Raw genomic sequence first — 7,480 nt, forward strand, 5'->3', positions numbered from 1 at the left:
TGAGAGTTTTGGAAGAAATGCATATGGTTAGGGTTTAAAAAACGAAAATGAAAAAAGTGAAAAGCCCTTCGTAACTTCATGTGATTACGTCATCTGTCAAAATTTCATTAGTTCCGCACATTTGATGAAAAATTAATATTTTTTATTGAAATTTCTTTATTATTTTATTTATTTATTTTTATTAGGTGTCATTTTTTTTATATAGAATACCGTGGTCTGCCCGCGTACAAGGCTAGTTATTCTATCATTTTTCTTATTTATTAGGAGCAAAATATAGAATCTACCAGAGCGGTGTAGAAAGAAACCTATATCTTGCCGTGTCAGTTATAACCACAATACACGTGGCAAATTACTATTTGTTAATCCATTGATATTTTGGTCATTTAGTGAGGGCAACCAAGCTATAAATACCACTCCTTCACAGCTTCTTCCATGCATATATCGCTCTATTCCCAGTTCCCTATCTCAAAAGCCTTATTTGCAGATTTTAATCTTTCGATTTGAGTATTCGTCTTAATTCTCAAGGTACCTTTCTCTTCTCTCCCTTCTTCTTATTTGTTTACCAAATCGCAATCTGATTAGCCTCTGCTCATTAAGTTACACTTTAGGTCTTCTTCGTTGATCACATTCATGTTTCGATCTTTTTCTTATGATAGTCTTTGTTGGTCCGTTTTGTCGTCGCTGAACCAGAACCAAATATGTCGCCTTTTCTTGTTCTTTAATCCGTTTGTTTTATGCAATATCTTATACGGTTTTTAATTAGGTTTGTGGTTTAATTTCTTTTCTCGTTTTGATGGATCTGTAGCTTGTGGTCTGTTTGATTCTGTAATATGTTTGTTGTTTGCTGTATACTTTCTCGGTTTTTAATTAGGGTTCGTGATTTATTATTTTTTAATCATTTCCGAGGGCTAGAGTTTATGGTTGAATTAGAGTTTGTGGTCTGATTGATTATGTAATCCGTTTGTTAGCAAAATTTCTTGTATACTTTATATGATTATAATTAGGGACTTGTGATCCAAACTCTTTTATCATTTGAGGCAAGAGTTTTGTGGTTGAACTGTGGCTGTACTACACATGTATGTGTTATTGATGTTTTAGTTTCTGATTGAACAGATGCAGATATTCGTGAAAACTTTGACTGGCAAGACCATAACCCTCGAGGTAGAATCGTCTGACACTATTGATAATGTCAAAGCTAAGATCCAGGACAAAGAGGGTATCCCTCCGGATCAGCAGAGGCTGATTTTTGCTGGTAAACAACTTGAGGATGGAAGAACCCTTGCAGATTATAATATTCAGAAGGAGTCCACCCTCCACTTGGTGCTTCGTTTAAGAGGTGGCATGCAGATTTTTGTGAAGACTTTAACTGGAAAGACCATAACCTTGGAGGTGGAGAGTTCAGATACCATTGATAATGTGAAAGCCAAGATCCAAGACAAGGAGGGCATCCCTCCGGATCAGCAGAGGCTTATTTTTGCTGGTAAACAGCTTGAAGACGGTAGAACCCTTGCGGATTATAACATCCAGAAGGAATCCACTCTGCACTTGGTTTTGAGGCTTCGTGGTGGCATGCAAATTTTTGTGAAGACTTTAACTGGGAAGACTATAACTTTGGAGGTTGAAAACTCTGACACTATTGATAATGTTAAGGCAAAGATTCAGGACAAGGAAGGCATCCCACCAGACCAGCAGAGGCTCATATTTGCTGGGAAGCAGCTGGAAGATGGGCGTACCCTTGCGGATTATAACATCCAGAAGGAATCTACTCTGCACTTAGTGTTGAGGCTTCGTGGTGGAATGCAGATATTTGTGAAGACTCTGACAGGGAAGACCATTACCTTGGAGGTGGAGAGCTCTGATACAATTGATAATGTGAAAGCAAAGATTCAGGACAAGGAGGGCATTCCACCAGATCAGCAGAGGCTTATTTTTGCTGGTAAACAATTGGAAGATGGTCGCACCTTGGCAGACTACAACATTCAGAAAGAATCCACCCTCCACCTTGTCCTTCGCCTTCGTGGTGGCCTTTAAGCCTTTTCCTTTTGAATGTTAACATCTTTTGTGTACCTTGGTTTGCTGCGTGTTAGGTGTTGCTGTGATGTGCAGCTGTTGTATTCTGAAACTGCTCCATTGACTATTGCTACTACGCATTATTCTGATTTATAAATACAGTATTTCTATTTTTCCTCTGTTTCTCGAGTAATTCGCATATAGAAATATATATTAATTACTAAATCAGTCTTTTAACTAATTTCTGATCTTTGTCTTTCCGATCTTTGTTAAGACAATAGAGGCAACCAACATTTACATTTTTTGAAGGAGAAATTCATAACACTAGAAGTATTAAGTCTGAAACCTGTTGGATCGTTAAGCAACTGTTGTCGATATCCTTAGGTCTCTAAGCTTCATATTGCTCGTGACCTATTTTCTTTTCTCTATTGTAGAAGATATATAATATATAATAAGATGATAATTGACAATATGTATTTGGTGGTGTTTACCTGCTAGATTTATTGTATTGTATACTTATTTGAAGATTAAATGTTATAATTTTTTTTGTTTATGTTTGGTATGTTATAATTGTTATTAATTGGCTAATGGCTATATAAGTAAAAAGTCATTTTAGTGTTTTTCTTTATATACTGAAAAGGCTTCTAAAAAAAATATTTCAGCTTCAATGTGCTTTAACTCGACCATACTGTATTATTGTATTCTTAGATAATTCCTCTATAATAATCTTCTCCCAGCAATTCCAAGTCTTCAAACTTTAACTCTTACAATAAAAAAGTTATACTCAAGCAAATTACTAGTACGTTAATTTGCTATAGAATGCGTTTAACATATAGAATGAGTTTTTTTATTTTTTTATTTTTTAAATATAGCTTCTTTTAATAAAATAATAAGTGTTGTAAAACTCTGGGACACGCGGTTCTCAATGTGTGTTCGCATTTTACTTTAAGAAAATATTTACTTGATACCTACAATAAAGTAAAAACCTATAATTGACACATATTATAATAATATAATAATATTTAAAAATAAAAATAAATTAAATATAATTAAAATATTTTATTGGTTTATCAAGTAAAATATAAACATATTATATTAATATTTAAAAATAAAAAATAAATTAAATATGATTAAAATATTATTTTATTAGTTTATCAAATGAATATATTTTACTGTTTGTGATATTAATATATCACTACCTTTACTTTATAAACACATTTCATGGTGGAATCACTAAAAAATGGCATGGTGGAATCACTAAAAAGTGTCAACTAAGGATTCAACGATATTAAACTTACCTTCCTACGCCCTATTACCAAGCTATATCTAATTTCTTTTTATATTGGTAAAAAGAATTTATGTATAAGAGATATTCTAGTATTTTTCTTTTGATTGGGTTAATAAAACTTCCTTTTTTAAGAACAAAACTGAGATAAAAGTAATGAATTATATTTTACATGAATTGGAAACATTAGTTTACCATAATATTTATCCTTTTAATTTTGTCTTATGAGGTGACCTAATTATTCTACATGTTAATAATTTTTTAAAATTTTCTTTTAATTTTAGCGACCTAATTATTTCTGTTAATAGTTTTTTAAAGTTTGTTTGTAAATTATGTGTAATAATATCAAGAGAGATGGAAAGTGTAGTTCATTTTGTTCGGACAATTTTTTTATCCAAAAATAAAATATTTCTCATTCCTACCAAACCATATAACATTCTTTATTGAATATGGTCATGATAAATCACTAAACTAATAAACAAAATGAACTTAAATTATAGTTGTTAACTTCATTTTAATCTAAAAAGTACAAACTTGATAATATAGTTTAAAAATTGAAACCCTAATTGAAAATTTACACTGTTCTTCATTGCTTGATTTTCCTTTCAAAAAGACTTCATGGAAAAATTCTAAACTTGAAATATTTTAAAAATATCTTTTCTAAGAGAGACCTAAAATTATGGAGAGAAACTAAAACATAACATGGGAAAATTCTAAACTTGAAATTCTAAAATTATTTTATTTTTTATAATTATTTAAAATTTAGTCCATTGTTAGTTATCCTTCCATTTGATATTTATATAACTATAATTTAAAATTTAAAGAAAATATATAATATTTTGATATGATAATATCATACTTCCTTATTTTATTTTTTATTAAAAGAATATTTAATTAAAATTAACAAAACTCTGATTTATAAAAATTAAAAAGTATTTTTATTAAAAATAACTCTGGTATTATAGAAATATTTCACGATAAAAAAACTTGTTATTACATTAATTGATTTAATAAAAATAATATGATATTTATTAATTACAAAAGTTATATTTTACTTTTTAGTAAAATTATTTTTGTAAGAAAATTTACTAACAGATATTAAACTTGTTATTACATTAATTGATTTAATAAAAATAATATGATATTTATTAATTACAAAAGTTATATTTTACTTTTTAGTAAAATTATTTTTGTAAGAAAATTTACTAACAGATATTTTTTTGAATAATATGGTCTGTAGGAAGTGTTATTTTCTGAAAGGACATTTGGTAGAAGAAAACATTTAAGTTTTTCGATAATCTAAAAATTGAAAATCCTTATTTTGAATAATGCGACTGTAGTTGTGTTTTACCACTAAAGGCGATGTTTTTAGATTAATCAACTCCTATAATTTAGTTTGACACGGCAATAGGTATTGATAGGTTCACATCACTTTTTTTTATCTTCAGAATTATGAATATTTAAAATTTTAATACCTATCTTCAGTTTTGGCAGTTTGTATTAAGTTTTGCTAAATTCACTAATAACCCTTGTATCATTTATTGTTTTAATATACAATTTAAATAAATTACATAATGAATTATCATTTATGTTAAACTCAAATAATGAAAAGATGGCAATGTGATGCATACAATTATAGATTCAAAAGCAAGTACATATATATGAAATCTAAATTTAATGGTATATTAACTTTCTTTAATTAAAAGATATTATAAGATTCCTTTCTCTAACTTTTGTAATCTGTTATGCTGTAGACACCGTTGATGAAAAGTAATCCATTGCGTGTCAGCCTTATCTTCATAGTACACGTGGCAAATGTTTATTAGTTAGCATGGGGATATTTTTGTCATTGTGTCTCTCACAAACAAGCTATATATTCTAACCCTCCCTCCATTCTTTCATTCATCGCTCTATTCCCGGTTCAGAATAGCCTATTCTTCATTTCGCACATCTTTCCTCGTTTCATTTCTCCTCTCAAGGTACTTTTCTTTCTTCTCTCTCTTTCGCATTTTTTTCCTCACCATCGTGGGATTAACTTCAATTGATGGATTTTGCTTATGGCTTCGTTAATCATCGTATCCTCGTTCCGATGTTTTCAATTTTGAATGTTGTATCTGTGTTGTCTGCTTTTATCATCGTTGAATCTAGATTCATGCAATTGCTTTTCGATTCTGAGATATGCGAGTTTAATTAGCATAATATTCGATTCTAATTAGGGTTTTCTATTTTCATTTTTTTCTGTTTATTTCTTGAGGATTTAGGGTTTTGTGATTTGACTGCAGTGTCTACATATGTCTCTGTTCTTATGGATTGGTTTGTGATTGTATAGATGCAGATATTCGTGAAAACTTTGACTGGCAAGACCATAACCCTCGAGGTAGAATCGTCTGACACCATTGATAACGTGAAAGCCAAGATTCAAGACAAGGAGGGTATCCCACCTGACCAGCAGAGACTTATCTTTGCGGGTAAGCAACTCGAGGATGGTCGCACTCTTGCCGATTACAATATCCAAAAAGAATCCACTCTCCACCTCGTGCTTCGCCTCAGGGGTGGCATGCAAATCTTTGTCAAGACCTTGACTGGGAAGACCATTACCCTTGAGGTCGAGAGTTCAGACACCATTGATAATGTCAAGGCCAAGATCCAAGACAAAGAGGGCATCCCTCCAGACCAGCAGAGGCTGATTTTCGCTGGGAAGCAACTTGAGGACGGAAGAACCCTTGCTGATTACAATATTCAAAAGGAGTCAACCCTCCACTTGGTGCTTCGTTTGAGAGGTGGCATGCAAATCTTTGTCAAGACTTTGACGGGGAAAACCATTACCTTGGAGGTGGAGAGTTCAGACACCATTGATAATGTGAAAGCCAAGATTCAGGATAAGGAGGGTATTCCCCCAGACCAGCAGAGGCTTATCTTTGCCGGGAAACAGCTTGAAGATGGAAGAACCCTTGCGGATTATAACATCCAGAAAGAATCTACTCTGCACTTGGTTTTGAGGCTTCGTGGTGGAATGCAAATTTTTGTAAAGACGTTGACAGGAAAGACCATTACTTTGGAGGTTGAAAGTTCTGACACCATCGATAATGTGAAGGCAAAGATTCAGGACAAGGAAGGCATACCACCAGATCAACAGAGGCTTATCTTTGCTGGGAAGCAATTGGAAGATGGGCGTACCCTTGCTGATTATAACATCCAGAAGGAATCCACTCTGCACCTGGTGTTGAGGCTTCGTGGTGGAATGCAGATATTTGTGAAGACTCTGACAGGGAAAACCATTACCTTGGAGGTGGAGAGCTCTGATACAATTGATAATGTGAAAGCAAAGATTCAGGACAAGGAGGGCATCCCACCAGATCAGCAGAGGCTTATTTTTGCTGGGAAACAATTGGAAGATGGTCGCACCTTGGCAGACTACAACATTCAGAAGGAATCCACCCTCCACCTTGTCCTTCGCCTTCGCGGTGGCTTCTAAGCTTTTTTTAATTGTCCAAGTGTTCTTTATTTGTACCCTTACCATTCATTAGCTTGCTTGTGTATGTACTGCTGTTTGTGTTTTAAACTGATATAGTGAACTCGTGTGTTTTGCAAATCAAATAAAAATATCTTTCTCGTTTCACAAATTACTTTCATAAATTTGTACCACTCTTTGGTTATTGAATCTTGATTAGTCAGATTTTTTTTTTTTTTGAGGGACTGAACTTTGGAAAGCCTAAATTAGAGTAGGCAAGCCTGACCCCCCCTCTACTGTTTATTTATTGATTAGGGCTTGTGGCATTAGTCCCTGTCCCTTAACTTCACTTAACTAGACATGCCCTTCTAGAGGGGCTCGTTGTTTGGGTCCTAATATAAGACAAGATCATCCCTTTGCTCGAGACTTGATATATCATATTGTGTTATACCTTCCTTAACGAGGAACCAGTGTGTGAGAGATAAGAAGCATTGTGAGATGATTTTGGAATTGTATTATTTTAGTAAATAATTTATTTTATATACAATGATTACTGTTTTAGTCGATACTGGACTTCTGGTTCGTATGATGTGGGTCTCCAAGTTTCATATTGTTTTACTCGCAAGCATCTTATTATCTTGCCTGCTGTTTGTGTTCTAAACCATTGCATTGAACTGAACTTAAAGATAAAATTGAATTCTTGACACTGTAAATGAAATTGTAGGTAAAATTTC

At 32.7% G+C, this 7,480-nt stretch overlaps 1 pseudogene across 1 annotated transcript; it reads left to right on the top strand.

Moving 5' to 3' along the window:
* Positions 1–388: 388 nt before the first annotated feature.
* Positions 389–6,918, top strand: LOC137807102 (polyubiquitin-like; annotated as a pseudogene). Its single transcript, XR_011080470.1, has 3 exons — positions 389–525; positions 1,114–2,031; positions 5,625–6,918. The product of XR_011080470.1 is annotated as a polyubiquitin-like (transcript).
* The last annotated feature ends 562 nt before the right edge of the window (positions 6,919–7,480 follow it).

The sequence above is a fragment of the Phaseolus vulgaris genome, chromosome 3 (assembly GCF_000499845.2).
Source record: "Phaseolus vulgaris cultivar G19833 chromosome 3, P. vulgaris v2.0, whole genome shotgun sequence".
Classification (NCBI taxonomy): domain Eukaryota; kingdom Viridiplantae; phylum Streptophyta; class Magnoliopsida; order Fabales; family Fabaceae; genus Phaseolus; species Phaseolus vulgaris.